Source organism: Aythya ferina (genome assembly GCF_964211825.1).
Source record: "Aythya ferina genome assembly, chromosome: 1".
Classification (NCBI taxonomy): domain Eukaryota; kingdom Metazoa; phylum Chordata; class Aves; order Anseriformes; family Anatidae; genus Aythya; species Aythya ferina.
This window is the reverse complement of record NC_140296.1, coordinates 100,694,676-100,717,783: the sequence shown is the minus strand read 5'-3', so window position 1 is coordinate 100,717,783 and position 23,108 is coordinate 100,694,676. Positions and strand designations below refer to the sequence as shown.

General features: G+C 40.5%; 1 long non-coding RNA gene across 1 annotated transcript in view; it reads left to right on the top strand.

Annotated features, from left to right (window-relative positions):
• Positions 1 to 23,108, top strand: part of LOC311429901 — a 29,137-nt gene that overhangs the window by 2,905 nt on the left and 3,124 nt on the right. The window contains exon 2 of the long non-coding RNA XR_014688458.1: positions 551 to 649. This is a non-coding gene — a long non-coding RNA (uncharacterized lncRNA). The remainder of the gene's footprint in view (positions 1 to 550; positions 650 to 23,108) is intronic.

Sequence of the window (23,108 nt, the reverse complement as noted above, 5' to 3'; positions counted from 1 at the left end):
TGAAGTAGCCACCTGGGTGACTGAAAGCTGATCACTTTATACCTTACCACACGATAGTAAAACTTGGTTGAAGTAGCATGTTGCTGGAGCTTCTGACATATATGAGCCCCTCACAGACAAGATGAATTTAGATGGAGTTACTCATACACCTGTTTTCACTAGAATACCTTTTGAAGCCTGAGCTGCCAACCATTAACATGAAACATTAAGGAAACTGTCCCTGACTTACGCTTACAGCTTGGTTGCTGTTACACTCCCATGGCAGTGGGTATGATGAGGAAATAATTGTTTAATTTATTTACTTATCTATGCAGCTTCTGGGTGATGGTGTGCATCTGGCCATGGCACTTCTCATATTTAATTTCTACAAAGAACACAAGACAGCCTTAATAAGTATGACAGAGGATAACTATGATCACCAAGAAGCATTTCTCATCTTCTGCCACATCAAGTATAAAGTGATAGTACAGTATGCTACACCTATAGGACAACCTATTAACATCAATTAACATGTTATAATACATATATTTTTGAAACTGCACTTCTACAGATGTGAGCTACAACGTACTACTTTATGAAGTGCAAAAGATGGGTCTAGTATCATGTCATGTCACCTGTGCAGATCACTTGGACCACGTGCTCATAGAAGGTAAGGAATAGACAGATTTCTGACAATAGCTAAATTAAGTTTATCCTGCAGCTTCTGGCTCCTGCAAAAGTACTATTAGTGACACAGTAGCCATGCTGTGTGATTTGTAATGTATAGCAGTTCTTCAAACTTAGGAAGCCATCATATTAATACAAATCCCCCTACCTTATCTGCCAAGAGAAATAAATATCAAAGCCAGATGCTTATTGGAGTTTAAAATTGTTGTGTTGGCAGAAAGTGCAACACATAAAGCTATTTATGACAACTGTAGTGAAGGGTAAAATGATTTAGAATTTAGTGCAATTCTTCGTAAGTTATTGACAGAGTCCATGGATGCAATACATAACAGAGCACAAAACCTCTCCTCAGAAAGTCTCTCCTATGCATGCCCTGAAGTGAAGAACAGTATCCACTTGCCCAAATATTTAATCAAGATCACTGAAATAAGTTTGCAGTATTGATACTATCAGTGACTGTTGAACTCTTTCTCAAAAGGATGGCCTTCAGAATACTAAATTTGAACTAAATATAGAATCACAAAATGGTTGAGGTTGGAAGGGACCTCTGGTCAGAATAACACAGAAATGGAGGTTTTTGAGGATCTGGCAGCTGAAAACAAAGACAAGATGCAGCACTTTAATGCTTTCGTAACATGAGAACCACATGAGGTATGTGGGATACCCTGAGGATCCCAGAGACTGCTAGGTAAACGGGTAATGTGGAGATACTAGGCACATGTTGAGGGACTTTCTAGAATCCACACAGATAGTTTCCTCCAAGAGGAATTTAGATCGAATGCACCAAAATCACTTTGAGAGAAAATAAATAAATAAGGTAGAAAGCAAATGAAATGTCATCAGAGATTTCTCATCAAAAATATTTTTTCTCTGAGCTAAGTCACTATGACAGATGTACCCTGAACATGGAATGGAACATGAAAGCCTGCAAAATGAACTTAAATTTTTTTTTGAACTTAAAATTCTAAAATAGTTAGCTAGTTTGAACTTATCTAAGTGGTCAGCTATTGATTCAACAGGGACTAATCCATATGCAAAAAGAAAATGAAATTAGGAAAATATCAAGTGTGGTTACTGCTACATGAAATGAAGGACAGCAGCATGATCCAAAGACGCTGGTACAGCAAATTCCTCTTCAGGTAACTGATGCACTCAAGGTGAGACAGTAGATAAGGTTTTATGATTTGCATAAGAGAAGATTATCTTCAAGATTAAAATGAAGAGAACTGACAAAGCCTTTCCCCCCTTCATGACACACCACCAGGAGTTTATTTTTTTAACCAGCAAAAATTTTGCAATATCTGATAGAAAAAAATCTTCCATCAAAACTGTATTTTGATTGCAAATAAGCATTTTTCTTGCTTCCCCTTGATGTATATGAGTGAAAATGTATTTGTCTGCTAACTAACAAGTAAGACATGAAACTAATCAGCTTCCAGCAAAAGTGAATAATTAGGAAACCTTAGTGACAATTAGTAACAATCGGCAGTAATGAATAATTCTCCAGCTGTATTTCTTACTGATTAAACTTCATTAACAGAATAGTAATACATAGCTAAAGTAGTGTTCATGTTATAGCTTGGGAGGAGGTGTCTGTGTTTTCAATCACATTAAGATAATTCAGTTTATATGCTATTAATTATTCTAATTTTATAAAGGCATACATGTGAAGTATTCATATACATGTATGGCTGCCAAAACAGGCAAGGTATGAAAATGCCACTATTATACAATCAGTATATATTCACTCTGACATGTAAAGTTCTACTTTCCACTTAGTAATGCTATGAAAATCCAAATGTGCTACTTTAACTCTGATTTCCTTTCATCTGTACCAGAATTTAATGGGACAAAGATTGCAAAGAATGAGCATGAGTGGAGGGTAGGGCGTAGAGTAAGAGATTCTATCACTTTGTTTCTGAAGACCTCGATAACACCAAGATGAGTAGTACAGAAGGAAGGGATGCCATCCAAAAGGACCCGGAAAGGACTGAGAATTGGGCACACGTGAACTAAATGACGTTCAACAAGTCCAAGTGAAAGGTGCTGCACCTGGGTCAGGGCAATCCCAGACAGGAGTACAGACTGGGAGAGGATCTCTTTGACAGAAATCCTGCAGAGAAGGACTTTGGGGTTCTGGCAGACAAAAAACTCAACATAGAATCATAGAATCATAGAATATCCTGAGTTGGAAGGGACCCTTAAGGATCATCAAGTCCAACTCTTGACACCGCACAGGTCTACCCAAAAGTTCAGACCATGTGACTAAGTGCACAGTCCAATCTCTTCTTAAATTCAGACAGGCTCATGAGCCGACAGTCCATGCTTGCAGCCCAGAAGGCCAACTGCATCCTAGCTGCATCAAAAGAAGTGTGACCAGCAGGTCAAGGGAGGTGATTGTCTCCCTCTACTCTGCCCTTGTGTACTTGGAGTACTTAGTCCAGGTCTGGGGACCCCAGCACAAGGATGTTGTTCTGTTAGAATGGGTCCAGAGGAGGGCCACGAAGATGATCAGAGGGCTGGAGCACATCTCCTATATAGAAAGGCTGAGAGAGCTGGGCAGATAATGACAGGACAAGGGGGGGAGGGGTGGTTTTAAACTAAAAGCGGGGAGATTTATGGTAGACGTTAGGAGAAAATTCTTCACTCAGAGGGTGGCGAGGCACTGGAACAAGTTGCCCAGAGAGGTTTTGGATGGCCCATCCCTGGAGGTGTTCAAGACCCGGTTAGATGAGGTCCTGAGCAACCTGATCTAGTGGGTGGCATCCCTGTTGTCGCGTTAAGGGGTGTAGCTGATTAACCGTTATGGGCCCGGTCAGATTCAGGATACTGAACCAGTCGGACATTCACCAAAACCACATTAACCGTCTGGGGGTCCAGTCAGACATTCACCATCAACGCATTAACGGCCTGGGGGTCCGTTCAGACATTCACCAAAAACGCATTAACCATCTGGGGGTCCGTTCGGACATTCACCAAAAATGCATTAACCGCCTGGGGGTCTGGTTAGATTCAGAACACTGAACTATCACGGATAACCACCCTCACCCTCGTTGCACTCAATGAGAGTTATCACAATGCAATCAAGTATGGTTTATTACAGCAACAGATAATCAGGTTCTTTTGGATTGCCGGCGATAGTGACTGTCTGCAAAAGCAAGCTAGTATGCATAAAATACACAGGTGTTATAGGTGTTGTAGGTGTTACAGGTGTTACAGATGTTATAGATGTTTATAGATGTTACAGATGTTATAGATGTTGCAGGTGTTGCAGGTGTTACAGGTGCGCAGCCTAGAAATAAACGCGTTAAAAGGATCAAAGACTCTATAGAGATTTATAAGCAAGTATTCAGATCTCACCCAAAGGCGTCCCAATGGGGGGGGAAGAGAGGCTCAGCCCGTCGACTGATCCCAGGAGTCAGGAGGTCCTAAGGATGTTGTCCTCGGGATGGTATCTCCCCTGATGGTGGTATCTTCCCTAACATCCCCTTTCTCTTGGGCCAATTTATATTATTTTCTATCTTTTAGGTGGAGCTTGAGTGGCTCTAGTCAAGCATATCTTAGTTATGATTGGTGTAAAGTTTTCCCGTCTCCGTTTAAAGTGATAGGCTCCGAGGAATTCAGAGCGCATGCTCAGTGAGGGGTGGTTGCACCTTGGAGGCGGGTAGCTTTTGGGATGGAGGTGTGTTTTGGTATTATAATGATATTATAATGAGCAAAAAGTACACTAGGGTACAGCATTTGTCAAAACATGACAGGTCTTTGGCTTAGGGTGGCAAAAAGTGCAGCTTTGTGCACAAGAACAATCGAGGCCCCATCTGATTACAGAGCCTAGCCGTGGTGTCTCCACTCCACTCTACGCTCCGTGCTGTTCCTTAAAGCTAGCACACCAAGTTTCCCCAGCGCGATAGCATCAAAGGTTGGGAGCCTAGGGAACGCTCAGATAATGCAGTTATGCCCTACCCTGAAAGCCTCTTCAATGCTGTACCTTTTCCTTAAAAATGTGAATGTTAGTTTTATTTTCCTAGTTACTTCAGGCATTTACACCACACCTGTCTATGGCAGGGCGCTTGGAACTATATGATCTTTAAGGTCCCTTCCAACCCAAGCCATTCTGTGATTCTGTGAACATATTTCTTTATTTAGTAATATCTAGAGCCAGTAAAAGACTTGACCATATGCAAGAGATTCTTTTAGTCCCTGGGGAAGAATTTCCTATCTGGGGGTTCTCTGCTCTGTGATTTGGATTCATAACAGCTAACAATTCTCAGTTAGGAAACAAGGCAGCCAAGCATGCATGCATGTCTTAATTTTTTCCACCCTCTAAAGAAAGAAAGAGAGAAAACCAACCAACCAACCAACCAACCAAACAAACAAACAAAAAAATACAGTTCACCAAATGAGACTATATGTGATCTTCAGAAATATTTGCTTGACCCTAGAAGTTGGAGAAAAGAGACAGAAAGTTTGAAGAATGAAAGTGGATTTGCTGGCCTGCTTCCTTATCAGCTATTACTATTAGTTCAAGGGCATGACACTTAATGTTGCTGTTCTGAATCAAATCTCAAATCTAGTCTTGAATAGTTCAGAATGTAGGTTGTTCTTTAACCCAACCCTGGCCCTAGTTGCCAAAGTTTTTGTACTTGGAACTAACTCTGGGACTGTGTAGCTGGCTGCATTACAATTATCACCTCTAATCTAAGCTTAATAGAGTGTACTATATACCTAGCACCCAGAAGAATCTTATGACTCATTGGACATTAAAAATAAAAATATTATATTTTCAGATTTTGACAAGATTTTAATTACCTTTGAAGTAATTTTACCTTCCATCATATGAATATGGGTTTCCTGAATGACTTTTAAAAACAGCCCCTTGGAAATGTTAAAGCCTTTGTAAGAATGTCAAGAGTACTCTACTGAATCATAGGATAGAATCTGTTGTCAAAAAGTATGACAGAAAAGAGTTTCTTATTTAATCTCTTCCTACGTTCTTAAAGTATACAGGGCAATAATCAGTCTTGGTAGGAGCTTCTAGGCTGCTATAATTGTCTTAATGGATACTAATTTCATACTTCCTTCATACCACATCCCACTTACTGGTGTGAAGTAAACTAAAATTTTTTCTTTCCTTTTTTTTTTTTTTTTTTTCTTCTTTTTTTACCTTGCTTCAGTCTGGGGAGAAAATATTGTCAGTGGACATAGTTTAAGTCCCAGTCCCATAATAGCTATTCTGGAATAACAATAATAATTTTCACAATGACATTTGGCTTGCATTAAAGTCTACACACTTCATTCACAAGAAGGTAGCCTTGAGCGTGTTCTCATGAAGAAATATTTTAAAAAATTTTACTGAAATAGAAATACACACACTGGTGTTTTGTTCCTTTTTTGGGGACACCTAAATCACTGTTGTCATGATTAGTTATAAGTTACAAGTCTGATGAAACAGGCATGGTTCAGTTTCATTACCTTCCTTAACAGGCATTAAACATAAATCTAGATAAGAGAACTATAAACAACTGAGAAGAAAGTGAACAAATGCCCTTAAACTATGTTCTTCTCAAATCTGTTTAGGACTGCACCACAAATCTGAATCCCATGTGCATTAAATACAGGGAAGGTTTTGTTGCCTGGAAAGCAGTGCACCTGAGTTCATTAAATAGTGCAATGGTGCCTGAGAAAGGACTCCACATGAAGCCACACTAATAAACTTATTTGAATCATATTAATAATAAAAAATAAATAAATAAAAAAAAAAGACACAGCTTCTTCCTAGTCAATTTATCATAGGCTTCACACCCAACATGGTGGTGGTCTTTGCATAGAGTTAACAATGGATCAAAGTAATATTTTAAAGTGTAAGAAAATCAATGCTGATTTAGTAAATTCTTCTAGAATTTCTGCAAGTCTTCACCTGCAAAGAAGCAACCAAGTTTTAAATTAATTTGTGTGTGATAGTAAGTGTTTTGAATACAGACAAATGGGCAGACACAAAAAAAAAAAAGAGAGTTATTAGGTGACAGCACAAAATCTAGACCAATGGAAAGCTAAAGGGATTGAAGGAATTGATGACATAGCCTCATTTCTGTCATAATAATCACTCTTAAACTAGAAATAGAACTAATTATGTGAGAAAATGGAGGAACACATTAGACAAAACTGCATTGCATTTTTGATGATCTATAAGTAGACTGCCAAGTTTACCACTAAACCATTTCCCTAAGCAGCACATTTACATATCTTTTGTATAGCTCCAGAGGGGGTGAATCAATTACTTTCCTGAGCAGACAGTTCCAATGCCTCACAACCCCTTCAGTGAAGAATTTTTTTCCTAATATCATATAATCATAGAATCATTGAGGTTGGAAAAGTCCTCAAAGATCATCTGTTCCAACCATCACCCTACAACTAATGTCACCCAATAAACGATGTCCCTAAGCACCAAGAGCACCAAGTCCAACTTTTTCTTAAACACCCCCAGGGACTCCACCACTTCCCTGAAACTACCCAGTTCATCCAATTTATCAAATCTAAACCTCCTCTGGTGCAACTTGAGGCCATTTTCTCTTGTTCTATCACTTGTTGCTTGGGTGAAGAAATTGACACCCATCCCATTACAACCTCTGTTGAGATAGTTGTAGAGAGCGATAAAGTCTCCCCTTACCCTCCTTTTTTTTTTTTTTTCCCCTAGGCTAAATAATCCCAGTTCCCTTAATTTCTCATCATAAGACTTGTTCTCTAGACCCTTCACCAGTTTTGTTGCCCTTCCTTGGACATGCTCCAAGACCTCAGTGTCCTTCCTCTAAGTGAGAGGCCCACGTCTGAATGCAGTATGCAAGTACAGGGAGACAACCACTTCCCTAGTCCTGCTCACCACTGTATTTCTGAGAGAAGCCAGGATGTTGTTGGCCTTCTTGGCCATCTGAGCACAATGTTGGCTCATATTCAGCAACCTATTGACCAATATCCCCAGGTCCACTGGTTAGCTTTCCAGCCAGTCTTCCCCCTGTCTTTAGCACTGGATGGTGTTGTTGTGCCCCAAGTGCTAGACCTGTCACTTAGACTTGTTGAATCTTGTACTCTTGGCCTCAGCCCATCGGTCCAGACCCCTTTGTAGAGCCTTCCTACACTCAAGCAGATCAACACTCCCTCCTAACTTGGTTTCATCTGCAAACTTACTGAGGGTGCACTTGATCCCCTCATCCAGATCATTGATAAAGATATTGAAGAGAACTGGCCCCAGTACTGAGTCCTGGGGGAGACCACTTCTGACCAGCCTCAAACTGGATTTAACTTCATTCACCACAAGTCTTTGGGCCCAACCACCCAGCCAGTTTTTAACCCAACGAAGTGTATGCCCATCCAAGCCATGAGCAGCCAGGTTCTCCAGAAGAATGATGTGGGAAACAGTGTCAAAGGTTTTACTAAAGTCTAGGTAGACAACATGCACAGCCTTTCCCTCATCCACTAAACATGTCATCTTGTCATAGAAAGAGATCAGGTTAATCAAGCAGGACCTGACTTTCATAAACCCATGCTGACTGGGCCTGATCACATGGTTGTCCCGTATGTGCTGTGTGATGACATTCAAGACAGTCTGCTCCATAACCTTCCCTGGTCAGACTGATAGGCCTGTAGTTGCCTGGGTCCTCCTTCCAGCCTTTCCTGTAGATTCACATCTGCTAGCTGCAAGTCAACTGGCACCTCCCCTGATATATCTCCAGGACTACTGATAAATGATGGAAAATTGTCTTGGTGAGCACTTCAGCCAGCTCCTTCATTACCCTTGTACAGATCCAATCTGCCCCCATAGACTTGTGCACATCTAAGTGGTGTAGCAGGTCACTATTTTCTCTTGGATTATGAGAGCTTTGTTCTGCTCCCTATCCCTATCTACCAGCTCAGAGGGCTGGTTACCCAGAGAACAACTGGTTTTATTACTAAAGACTTTCTGTTGCATTGTATTTCCAGAAGACATCTGGTAAGTTGAAGTTCCCCACAAGAACAAGGGCAAGATATAGTGAGACCTCTCCAAGCTGTTTATAGAATACTTCATCTGCCTCTTTATCCTGGTTGGGTGGTCTGTAAGAGACTCCCACCAAGACATCTTCCTTGTTGGCCTTTCCCCTGATTCTTACCCATAAACTCTCAACCCTGTTGTAGCCATTATTAAGCTCTAGAAAATTAAAACACTCCCTAACAAACACAGCCACCCCACCACCCCACCTTCCTATCCTATCCCTTCTGAAGAGTTTATAGCCATCCACTGCAGAACTCCAGTCATGTGAGTCATCCCACTATGTTTCTGTGATAGCAACTATGTCATAGTTTTCCTGCTGCGAAATGACATCCAGCTCCTCCTGCTTGTTGCCCACACTATGTGCATTGGTGTAGATGCACTTCAGTTGGGCTAGTTATTCTGTCACCTTCTGGGGGGCAAAAGCTCTAATTGCTATGTGACCATTCTCAGGCACTTCCATGATTTCTAACCCATCAATATCCCTTGTGCCTTTGCTGTTGCATGGCTCTCCTACCTCTACTGAACTGGCAAACCAAGTGATCTTGCTAGTCCACTATCCCACAAACATTGGCATACTGCCCCTAGGCTTATTTCTAGCAAGCCTAGTTTTATCCCTTTCACCCTTCAAATCCATTTTAAAGCTCTTTCATTGAGCCCTGCTAATTTCTGAGAAAAGATCTTTTTCCCCTTTTGAGACATGTGAACACCATCAATGCCAGCAAGCCTGGTGTCATGTAAAATGATCTATGAACAACAAAAAAAAACAGACAAAAAAACAAATAAAAATCTGCTGGTCACAACAGGCTCAGAGCCAGGTATGGATATGCTGGCTCTTCCTACTTGTCCCCTCATCATTCCCTGCAACTGGAGGGATAGAGGAAAACACTACTTGTGCTCCTGATCTCTGAACTAGTTGTCCCAAGGCCCTGAAGTCTCTCTTGATTGCCCTCAGACTTCTTGGTGGAACTTCACCATTGCCTACCTGAAAAATCAATAATGGGTAATAATCTGAGGATTGTGCCAGGGAATGGAGCTTTCTCTTCACATCTCTAACCCAGGCCCCAGGGAGGTAGCAGACTTCCCTATGATGTGGGTCTAGGCTGCATATTGTCTTCTGTTCCCTTCAGAGGGGAGTTTCCTATGATAATGGCCTATTTTTTTTGTTTGGTGGGAACTGTGTCAATGCAGGGCACAGGCCAACTTAACCTTGGTGACACCTCCAAGCCAGATGAACCATACTCCTAAATATTGTTCAGTTCCACTTGCAGAGCACTTACTATGTATTGCACAAGGGCACCTGGGAAGGTTGGGTGGTCACTAAGGAGATGCACCTGTTGCACCAGGCAGGAACTTTTCACCATTACCCATTAGGTCACTGCGTGCAGCTGGGTGGAGAGAGGACAGGGAATCCTCCATATTGTGTACTTCTTCAGCCTGTTGGGCCTGTCTCAGGAAAGGTAGGGAGCAATTCCAGTAGTCTATTTCCATCTGTCACTCCCTGATACTCCTCAAACTATTCACCTCCTCCTGGATCTGTGTCATTAAGATGAAGCATGCCTCCACCTGGGTACACCTCCCACAGGTATGCTCACTACTACCACACTGTACTGGTGTAAAAGTAGGGCACACCTTGCAGCCTGACACTTGGGAAGCGGTATGTTGGGAAGCTGCACCAATTGTAGTGGGTGGTGAGCTGTGACCTTCTGCTGGTCAAGCTGGCCATGCTTCAGTGCCCTACCTGTACTCTCCAGTACAAACTTCTGAGTAAGATGCTGTGCCATGCCCTTTTAGCCTGTCCTGGTCACTTTACTCCTGGTTGCTTACATTCCCTAGGGGTTGCCTATAAGAAGCTACATCTGACATAAATATAGCCAAGAATGCCCTAAAGCTATTGCTGTAATCTGAATAAGAAAGGCAATAGAATTACTGTTTAGATGTGTTATCTGTAGGTTCCTGCCCAGTACACCCCTCCAATAAACACAGAGTCAGAATCCACACCAAAGTCTTTTAATTAAATAATTAATTATATAACTGCAGAATCAGGTGCTTGGTAATCTTTCACAAAGCAAGCATACCTCTGGATTGAATCAACATTATTTATTCACAGCAAACTTGTGAAACTATCTCTCTGGCTACTTTTAATTGGCTTTTTCTGCTCACCTAATATACTGAGTTTGTGCAATACAGTGGACAGGTGGGGTGGGCCACCAAATACTATTAGCATTTTGATGGGTGTGTTTTTAATATGTTAATGACCATGAATGAGTGAAAGGTTACTATAGGTTCAGTCTAGAATCTACCTTCAGCTGTTTTTCTCCTTGTTTTCTATTTTTCATTCCTTATCTGCCTTGTTTTTGCTAGCTCAAGGTTACCAGTCTCCCTGTTTTCTTCAAGGTTTCCTTGTTTTCCTCACTGTAACACTACAGTTGTGCCAGTAATTTATACTACAATTTACTCCAGTATTGGTATAAAATGATGTATAAAATGTTGTATTTCTGAGAGTATTTTAATGTGATGCAGTTGAATAATGTTGATAACTACATTTTTTTTTTATCCATTTATCACTGATCGTGTCAATGGTGATTTATGAATTCCCAAAATAAAAAATAAAATAAAATAAAAGTCTGTGCATGTATTTCAGGAGACACTGAAAAATATTTAGAATTGTTCTTCTTAAGAGTACATGCAGTAGCAGACAATTATTTGGGAAAGGAATTTAATTGTCTAGATTGAGTATGTTTGATAAAGTGTCTGTTGCTTTCACTATACTGTCTTCTTATACCTGAAGGTAAAAACTTCCTCTTCCCTTTCTAGGAACAATTCCAATTAGCTAACTATGATGGCAGTCATAGATGTATCCAGAGATAGAACTGCAGCCTTAAATCATGTTTTACTTTCATTTTTATATTCTCTTTTAAGCTGTCTTTACTGTTCCTGTAAAACATTTCAGGTGATACAGTATATATATTTTCGAGGCATTGAGAGGTTCCGTTTAAGGAATAAATGCCTTTGAGAAAATTAACCTCAAACCTTTTACACTACCAGTAGCTATTCAAGAACACTATTATGTCAAGTGCTTTATTGTTGCTTTATTTTTTTGTTTTCTGGTAACAAGGGAAAGATATGGGTCAGTAGTTACAGGAAAAATGCAGCATCCTGTGTTCTACAAATTATACAGTAAGCCTTGTATCAAAAAGGAACAAGAAGTCAGAGTCTTCTGTCTTTTGAATGACTGTAAATTCACTAATGACACGGAAGAGAAAGGGAGATGGAAGCTCCTTGGAACAGATGCTGCCAGGATGCTATGAATTAGGCTCTGCTGGGTGGGAGGCTTAGGAGAGCAGGCTGAAAATCAACACTCCTGCAGGGGCGTGTGGTAAGGCATGAGGATGAGAGAGGTGAGGAGAGGAAGAGACTGAGATGCCAACTGGCAGCACAAAATAAGTAAAAAAATAAATAAAGTGCATTTGGAATGCAGAAGAAATCAGAAAATTTGAATAGATGGAAGAACAAAGAGTGATGAGGGAAGACAGAAGGGAAAAAAAAAGAGCCAGTTTTAACAAGAAATGGGTGTGGAACAAGTACTGAGTTTGCCCTCCCAAAACACTGAGGAAACAGCATAGAGGGTTGCATTAAGAGTTAGGGTAGCAGGACTGAAAGCCCAGGGGTTATGGGAACAGAAACTACTTGGTCGTAAGGGTAACCTAGATGTGAAATGAGTTTCTGTCTTCTGAGAGACAAATGGTGCTGGTACAGGAAACCAGAGGCAAGAGACGCAGCAAGGAGATGCTGCAGGGACAACAGAAGAGGTAGGCGCTATGGCCCAGCCTCCTCTCCCCAACCCATCTCACAAGCCAGGCCACCAAACCCAGGGAAGGCAGCCCTGCAGCAACAGGCATAAATGGGCATCTGCAAGAGGGCAGGTGGAGAGTAATTTTCTTTGCAGCTGCTGACACAATGGGTGATGCCACCTTTGGCCCTTTCACAGAGCTGCCTCTGCATGGCCCTGGGCCCCGATGAACCGGGCAACACCCTGACCCTGGCTTGGGCCCCACACTGAATACCTGGGATAGCTAGGCTGTGGCTGACTGCAGTCACCATCCCTTGCTCAGCCCAGCTAACCTTACCAAGGGGCTGTGGGACAGGGCTGATCTGGGAGGGAGGCACTGCACTGCATTGCCCTGGTGGCTACACATCACCCACTGACATAAAAGAGTTTTCCAGAAGTAAACCTGGTGGCTCTAGAATCTGACAGAAGTCTTGGGAGTAGCATGAGTATGTACAACATGTGAGGTGATCATTCTTAGGCACCGTCAGGTTCTGGGAGTCTCTGCTGAAAGGGTACTTTCATTCCAGAATTTCTCTTATACCTTCCTACCAGAATGTCAGTGAAAACAATATTATCTCTTCACTGTGTTTCTGTGGAGACAAAAAATAAATAAATAAATAAATAATATTTTTTTCATGTTCAAATGTTTGCATTTGCAGTCTTAATAATACCTATGGATATGTGTGATACTTTTTGCACTGTACTGGAAAAAGACCTGAGTTTGAATTTAGACTGAATTTGTGGACCTACTTGCAAGAAATATATATATAGATATACCTATATAATATATCTATATATCTATTATATATATGTATTTCTTGCAAGTAGGTCCACAAATATATACATATCTGTATAAAAAACATTATTTATAAGAACCTTGCACCATTACTTGTGAGTTACTCAGTTCCACACACTGTTTAGTTTTCATTTGGTTCATACAGGCCTGTGCTGGGAGAACTTGCTGTTTTTTGGTGTTTAAACAGGGATGAAGATTTTATTTTATTTTATTTTATTTTTTGAATGAAGAGCATACAGTTTCTGAACTAAATAAAACTGGAAGACGTAGCTCAAATGACAACATTGACACAACCATATCACTGCTTCCTAACTTTCCAATGCCATTCTGTTCTCTGTGTTTTCCTCCTTTCTCCTCTCCTCTTCCCCAAATTACAATGTTTAAATTGTTTACTAAGTATAAACCAACATTTTTGTTTCTTTGCAATGCTTATAATTTATTTTAAAATAACTGTGTTAATATACTTGTGGGAGAGAAAACTGGAAAGTTGGAATGAAGAGAAGTGAACACTTAGAAAGCAGAATGAGTGAAATATAAAGTGGTTGATTTGGGCCCGAATGAACAAGGAGACCAAATTAATACCCTTGCTTAGCTGCTTATGCAAGGTCACGCAAGTCCATGAGCTGATTTCCCACAATACACTGGAAGCATTACAGGATACGTTTTTATCCAAGATATCTCAGCCATCCCTTCACAGAACAATTAAGTTTAACCTTATAGACAGTTATCCCTAATTAGTGTCCATGATTACTGCTTAAAAGGTGTGTCAGTCTCCTCCTTCTCTGACTCTGTTCTTGACTTTTTTTTTTCTCTTAGTCAAGTGGCCAGAAGCTGTTGATATATGCAACTATTCAGTTTTTATTAGGAAGATTTATGTATATTTTTTCAGTTAAAAATTTGAATCCCCAGTAGAGAGCAGCTTCTGACTCTTCACAGTTTTTCATGAGACATATAGCTATGAAAAAATAATGCATCCTTCAATAATTAATGACCAGACTTCACAGAAATCAAGAGTAAATTACTAAAGAACTTAACTAAGAGCTCACAATAATGCTGATGAAATTCATGGTCAAATTATTCAGAACAATCAAGTATTTAAAATATAAATTTCCCATAGTTTCATATAAGCTTGAAAACATTTTTCATATATACAAAAAGTAAGGAGTATTTAGCAAAGCTTGCCATGAAGTATAAGGTATGTTAATGTTTTGATGAAATCAGGACATGACTCATAGCTAGACTCAGTAGGTCATGTATAGGAGAATGAAAAATCAGTGAGTTATATGATTTTCAAGAAAGTTAGGAGTTCTGCAGAAGTTCTGAGACTGTCAGAATAGCAACTGCTTAGAGCTTCCAACCTCCTTGCAGCTACCCGCCAAAATTAGGGAAAAATCTAGACTAACGTGAAGAAAAAATTGGAACCTGTATTTTACAGAAAACTTATTTTGGGACATAACACAAGGATCTAACACCCTCAACTTCAAGGTATGATATATACTCTGTTCTTTCCAAATCGCTAGCTTAACCAGTATATGTGGCTGCAATAGCTGTATTTTCATTAAAAGTAACTGAACAGTTACAAAATTAAATGTAGTTTTCTTTATCCAGTATGTAAATGTAGACCCGATCTATGCAACATAGCCAAATTACATCTAGAACTAATTGTCATTTGATTATGGAAAACAGAAAAAAATCTTGTTTATATGAAAGACAAAGAACTTGCAATCACAGAATCACGGTATCATCTAGGTTGGAAGAGACCTCCAAGATCACCTAGAGATCAACCTCTGAGCAAACACTAACAAGTCCTCCACTAAACCATATCACTAAGCTCTACATCTAAACGTCTTTTAAAGACCTCCACGGATGGTGACACCACCACTTCACTGGGCAGCCCATTCCAATGCCTAACAACCCTTTCGGTAAAGAAGTTTTTCCTAATATCCAACCTAAACCTCCCCTGACACAACTTCAGCCCATTCCCCCTCACCCTGTCACCAGGCACGTGGGAGAATAGACCAACCCCCACCTCACTACAGCCTCCTTTAAGGTACCTGTAGAGTGCGATAAGGTCACCCCCTAGCCTCCTCTTCTCCAGACTGAACAAGCCCAGCTCCCACAGCTGCTCCTTGTAAGACTTGTTCTCCAGACTCCTCACCAGCTTCGTTGCCCTTCTCTGGACTCGCTCGAGCACCTCAATGTCCTTCCTGTAGTGAGGGCCCCAAAACTGAACACAGTACTCAAGGTGCGGCCTCTCCAGAGCCAAGTACAGGGGGACAATTACTTCCCTAGACCTGCTGGCCACACTGCTTCTTATACAAGCCAGGATGCTGTTGGCCTTTTTGGCCACCTGAGCACACTGTTGGCTCATACATGTATTCAGCTGACTATCAAACATCACTCCCAGATCCTTCTCTGCCAGACAGCTTTCCAGCCACTCATCTCCCAGCCTGTAGTGCTGCTTGGGGTTGTTATGCCCCGGGTGCAGGACCCAGCATTTGTCCTTGTTGAACTTCATGCAGTTGGCCTCAGCCCATCGGTGCAGCCTATCCAGATCCTCCTGCAGAGCCTTTCTACCCTCGAGCAGATCGACACACGCACCTAACTTGGTGTCATCTGCAAACTTACTGAGGGTGCACTCGATGCCCTCGTCCAGATCACTGATAAAGATGTTAAAGAGAACTGGCCCCAGTACTGAGCCCTGGGGGACTCCACTAATGACTGGCCTCCAACTGGATTTAACTCCATTTACCACCACTCTTTGGGCCCGGCTACCCAGCCAGTTTCTCACCGAACAAAGTGTGCGCCAGTCCAAGCCAAGAGCAGACAGTTTCTCAAGGAGAATGCTGGGGGAAACGGTGTCCAAAGCCTTACTGAAGTCAAGGTAGAACACAACTACAGCCTTTCCCTCATCCACCCAACACGTCACTTTATCATAGAAGGAGATCAGGTTCATCACGCAGGACCTGCCTTTCATAAACCCATGCTGACTGGGCCTGATCACCTGCTTGCCCTGCAAATGCCACATGATGACAATCAAGATAATCTGCTCCATGAGCTTCCCTGGCACTGAGGTCAAACTAACAGGCCTATAGTTTCCCGGGTCTACCTTCCATCCCTTCTTGTAGATGTGCATCACATTTGCTAGCCACCAGTCGACTGGTCCCTCCCCTGATAGCCTGGACTGCTGATAAATGATGGAAATTGGCTTGGCCAGCTCCTCTGCCAGTTCTCACAGTACTCTCAGGTGGATCTCACCCAGCCCCATCGACTTGCATACATCTAAGTGCTGTAGCCGGTTGCCAACCATTTCCTCGTGGATTGTGAAGGCCACATCCTGCTCCCCATCCCCTTCCACCAGCTCAGAGTATATTCTCTTGATACTGGGTATCAAGAGAATAACTGGTTTTGCCACTAAAGACTGAGGCAAAGAAGGCATTAAGCACCTCAGCCTTTTCCTCATCTCTCGTCACTAAGTTTCCCCCTGCATCCAGTAAAGGAGGGAGATTCTCCTTAGTCCTCCTTTTTGTCTTAATGTATTTATCAAAAGATTTTCTGTTGTCTTTAATAGCAGTAGCCAGATCGAGCTCTAGATGAGCTTTGGCCTTTCTAATTTTGTCCCTACACATCCTTACAACATCCTTATAATCCTTCTGAGTGGCCTGCCCTCTTTTCCAAAGATCATAAGCTCTCTTTTTTTTCCTAAGCTCTAACTACAACTCTCTGTTCAGCCAGGCCAGTCTTCTTCCAGGTCATCTAGTCTTTGGGCACGTGGGGACAGACCGCTCCTGAGCCATTAAGATTTCCTTCTTAAGGAGTGCCCAACCTTCCTGGACTCCTCTGCCGTTCAGGACTGCCTCGCAAGGGACCCTGCCAACCAGCATCCTGAACAGCTCAAAGTCTGCCCTCTGGAAGTCCAAGACAGCAGTTTTACTGGTCCCCCTTCTGGCTTTGCACAGAATAGAGAACTCCACCATTTCATAGTCACTCTGCCAAAGACAGCTCCCAGCCACCACATCTCCCACCAGTCCTTCTCTGTCTGTGAACAGAAGGTCCAGCAGGGCACCTCCCCTAGTAGGCTCACTAACCAGCTACATCAGGAAACTATCTTCCACGCTCTCCAGAAACCTCCTAGACTGCTTCCTCTGAGCTGTATTGCATGTCCAGTATATGTGTGGGAAGTTGAAGTCCCGCACAAGGACAAGAGCTGATAATTTCACAACTTTTGCCAGCTGCCTGTAGAATTCCTCATCTGTCTCCTCATCCTGGTTTGGCGGTCTGTAACAGACCCCCACCAGGATGCTTGCCTTGTTGGCCTTCCCACCAATCCTAACCCATCCTAACTCAATCCTAACCCATCCTAACTCAACCTTACCATTCCCAGTCTCAGCCTTGAATTCCACAATATCAAAACACTCTCTAAAATAGAGAGCCACACCACCACTCCTGTGCTGCTTGACTTTTCTGAAGAGCCTATAGCCAGTCATTGCAGCACTCCAGTCATGGGAGTGGTTCCACCACATTCCAGCGATGGCAACGAAGTCATAGCTATCCTGCTGCATGATGGCTTCCAGCCAAGGGAAGGAAGATTGAGAAGAACCACAAATAAATACTAATCCCTATGGGATATACACTTTAAATATAATGACCACTTAAAATATTTTTTGGTCTTTCAGGATTAGGGAAAAAAATCACAAAAAGAATTATTACCCACTGAAGTTATTTGCCATGTGGTATGGTGGGGTTCAGTCTCTTCTCCCAAGGAACAAGTGATAGGACAAAAGGAAATTTCCTCAAGTTGCACCAGGGGAAGTTTAGGTTGGATATTTGGAATTTCTTCATTCTAAGGGTTGTGAGGCATTGGAATGGGCTGCCCAGGGAAGTTGGACTTGATGATCTTAGAGGCCTTTTCCAACCCAAATGACTCTATGATTCCTTTAAATTTTACTTCATGGCAAAATAGTACATCAACAAACAGGCAATTTAATTGAACTCAGATGTACAAAGGGATGACACAGTATAATTTTCTGTCAATAACCTATGAATTGTGCTTTTTTTTTTTGGTCCTGGTAAACTGTTTATGCCTTATACACTGAATTTATAAATAAAATAATGAAGTTGGTCTTTCTCCAGAAACATGTCAAATGTAACTACATTTTTTTTAATTTTATTTTATTTCCTATTTGTATTATCATCATAGTTATGGGACAAGCTGCATGAATTCTCCCAGTAACAAAAATGTCCTGAAAACTGACTGAAAAAAAAATTTGCAATACAATTTCATTTCTCTTGCTTCAAATTTAAAAGCAGAATTGCAATTCAGGGTTCTGAACTGCTGTCAAATTGCTTTCGGCACTGTAGCATGTCCAGAGGCAAGTTCCTACATGGTCTCACTTGAATTTTACTCAGCTCAAACCTCAGGAACATTCTTATCTAGCACAGTTGGAAAAAAAAGGAAAAAAAAGAAAAAAAGAAAAAAATCGCTTTTAATTGAATATTCTCCAGTGATAAAATGACATAAATGATAGACCGTGCTGTATTTGTTGTGATATATTTAACATCTTGGGTGTGCATGCATGACTCTTTGGAAAGACTTCAAACCACATAGTGTTATGTGAGATTTAAATTATGATATCCAAAATATTTGCATAAGCATCTTAAAAGTATATGTATGTATGTGTGTACACGTGCAAACATAAACACATACATGTATAAATCTTTCTATCCTGTTTAACTGATAGCTTCAAGAAGGAAAAATAAAACAAAACAACAACAAAAGATCAACATTAGAACACTAGAATACATTGTTATATGATTAAGGCTAAATATATAGTTTTTAATACAACACTTTAATCAGTGGGAGACTTGGGATCACCATTTGTCTTATGAAGAAAAGGCAAGAGTGCAGCTTCTCAACTGGTAAAAGTCAGATAAGTTGGAGTTAATGGATATATGCTGATAGAAACCTGAAAATCTGTCCTAGATAATAACTTTAACAGATGGTGAGCTATCAGGTATAAAAAATACCACTAGCATTGAAGATTATAGGCAAACAGCAGCTTTCTTTCAGTCATGGATGAAAAGAGCAAAAAATTGGAGTTTAAATGGTAGAATATCCCTTTATTTAACATATACATGTTTAATAGTGTCATTTTATGTGTGAACTGCAAGGCATAGAGTATGATCTTCATCACACAATCAAGGGCTCACAAAATAACTCAATTATAGGGACCAGGCTAAGGTAGGATATCTAACCTATCTCATCTAACAGCCTTCATTTACCTTTTAAAAATACCAAATTCTGCTAGTTCAAGGTTTGCTAACAGTATCTGTTTGATTTATTTTTTTAGACTCTTCTATTTGAACACCAGTACATTCTTAGCATAATCCATACATAAGGTGCACCCCCTTTATCTATAACAAGAATTGGTAATACATCTTTCACCATTTTCAACACCTAATGCCTAATGTCTCCACACACACAATGCTTCTATAATGCTCTAACTCAAGCCTATCCACACTTTTTCTGTTGGTACTTCCTCCTTTTTTGTGCTTCAGCTCAGGAGTTTCCTCTTCAGTGACACTGTCCACCTTCTACACTTGTATGCTCTTGCACTTTAAAGTGGATTAGTATTATTACAAAGCATTTCCTTCATGATCAGACAGCTTTCCTGGTCCCTTCACCCTGCACTGCTTCCTGCCTATCAGTTCCCTGAGCAAGCTCATTCTCCTGAAGCCCCGGGTCATTCTTCTGCTTACTTCCCTCCTCTGGTAAAAAACTGCCATAAGACTGGTCCAGTTGTAAAATTAGAAAAATTGTACTTACCTTCAGTGGAGTGTTTCATTGGTCTACATATATGTGTGTCCTTATTCTCTGATATATGAAGAAAGCATGTCACATATTTCTTATGTTTCTTATCATATATAAGATATACATTTGTCACAGTGGGATAAGTTTTGAATAAGAGAAAACTAGTAGATACTAAAGAAATTGTCAAACTCAATGGAAATGGGAGGCAGAATGCTACGTCAAGTTTTATCGAAGCCAAAAGTTCTGTAATGATGTATTACAACTAGATGATACACATTAAATACTATGTTGAAATATTTTATTATTATATTACTATTACAGGGATTTTAAAAGTCACCTTGGAAAAGGCTTCTTGTCTTCCAGTTTCTTCTTTTCTTCACCAGCATTTTTGGGAACACTGTTAGTATTGAGAAGTCTGTAACCTGGAATATGCAAGTGAATCATAATAGGAGCAGTAATCAGTAAGATAAGGGAAAAAAATGACACACATAAAGTAAGACCATGTGCATTTTCTCCATCAGATTTTTGGAAATGTGAATAGCGTTAGTGCAGTTTAGAAGTAATGGCAATGATGGTTATGTGGCAATATCTGTTAAATACATACTAGATGAAGTTTTTTATTATAAGAACCACATTAAATGTTTAAAACCATTTTAGAGTTCTTTCTGCATGTCTCTGCAATGCAAATTTTATTGAAGCTTTGCTATCTTTTACAGAAGAACACTTCCTGCCATAATTTTGATCTATTTTAGTAGTAGTGAGTATGCTTGTTTCTAGTGATGAGAACAGACACACGTTTATACAGGATGCTTATCCATAAGTAGATACATGGATAACATGTGAAAGTGTGTTTAGTACCTTACGGATATGTTATCCATAGGAGAGTGAATGCACTTTTATGTAATCCAGCAGAAAGGCTACATTGAGGAAAAGCCATCACATTTACTTTCTACAAAGTCTAACTGGTTCTTTTAGTCTGAAGAAAAAAATCAGAGATGAAATAAAAAAGGCAGTAGTCATGGTGTTTGGATCACATGTACTGTAGAGGTCCACTAAGAATGAGAGTATGATAAATTGAGTCTGGATCTGTACCATGGACTCCTTTCTATCTCATGCATGCACTTTTACTTCATTTGAACAGAAAGATGCAGAAGAGTATGATGATCTGTCATGAACTCACCCCAGTGTACTCATGAAATACTTCTGGGGCTCATAGCCAGAATTAGAAATGATTTTAGTGAAACTGATTTCACCATGATGTGATGAAACTTTTTATGCTAGGACAGCTTCTTCTATGTATATGTTATCTCTGCAACCTTTGAATGATGTGATAACCACAGCTTTGACGTGAATCTACTAAAAACATCCTGTAGTGCGTTAAAAGCTCAAGAAGAGCTTTTAACTTCAAAGAAAACTAGTGTTGTTAGAATGTAGGCTATAATATTTGGCTATTTATAGGGAGAAAACTGGGTCAAATTGAAAAGTTGAAAAGCGGTTTATACAAAATTCTCATTCTGCACATGGTATTCTTTTGGAAAAGTCCTGGTTTCCAGCCTTGGTTTCACTCAGCTGTGCCTCTGGGAATTGTTGAAAACCCTTTACTATTTCCTCTCGTTCATGAGAAGCTTTTCTTTCTATAGCCTGAGAGGCTTAGTTGTGGATCTCCTTCCCCACTCTTTTCAGTAGTTTCTCCATCCTCAGACGAGCTGTATGTTCCTTGCTTCCAAGACTCTCCTTTACCTGCCACATCCTTCATTCTCTCCAAAATGTTTTTCCTTTGGGCAGTAGCAACTGATCCAAAAAGGTAAGAAAAATGTCCCTCTCTGTCCTGCAAGTTTTACCTAATCTCATGATTAGAAGAGAAGAATAGTAGAAGAATATACTATACAAACAGAGAACACAAATAGAACCTACATTGATTGCCACACAATCACCCTGAATGAAGAGTGGAACAAATTGCTACAAGAAGCAATATTAGCATAGCTGTGAGTACCTAATACTCACCAGTGTACTCTGTCCATGACTGCACACATGCCACTATTGGCTAGTAAAAGGTTTGGCAGAGTATAGACTTGTGTAGTAGTAGATACTAGTGTAGATGTGGATCAGTTGAATTGCTTTTACCTATTTCTAGTGGGAGATCCCTGCTCTAGTGGAGACCCCTGATGATGAAAGTAGGCAGAAAAATAGGCTTTTTTTTTTTTTTTTTTTTTTTAATGTGAGCTGCTTCATTTTAAAATACTTGCAGGTTGGAAGAACATAGAGACAACTACACTTTTCCTGTTATCTATCACTGTTTTCTTTTTCAGTTCCTACAGTAGTATGCTTTTGAGAGATCTGTGCTAGATGTTCAGCAATATCTAAGGGACATCTGACATCTGCCTTTTTCCTTTTTTCTTTTCACAGAATCACAGAATGTTAGGGATTGGAATGAACCTTGAAAGATCATCTAGTTCAATTCCCCTGCCAGAATAGGAACACCTAAATCATGTCACACAGGAATGTGTCCAGGCAGGTTTTGAATGTCTCCAGAGCTGGACACTCCACAACCCTCCTGGGAAGCCTGTTCCAGTGTTCTGTCACCCTCACTGTAAAAAAAGTTTTGTCTCATATTTAAGTGGAACCTCCTATGTTCCAGCTTGTACCCATTACTCCTTGTCTAATCATTGGATGCCACGGAGAAGAGCCTGGCTTCGTCCTCCTGACAGTCACCCTTTACATATTTATAAACATAATAAGGTCACCCCCCAATCTCCACTTCTCCAAGCTAAAGAGACACAGCTCCCTTAGCCTTTCCTCATAAGGGAGATGCTACACTCCCTTAATCATCCTTGTGGCATCCTCATTTTCCTCTTTTGTTATTCAAGAGTCGCATTTAGAGATTAAAGAGAAAACAAAAACACTCTTTTCTGTCATTTTTCATGAACGAAAAAAAAAAAAAAAAAGATTGTTGCAGAAAAAGATGGGTGAATGTAAACAAAGT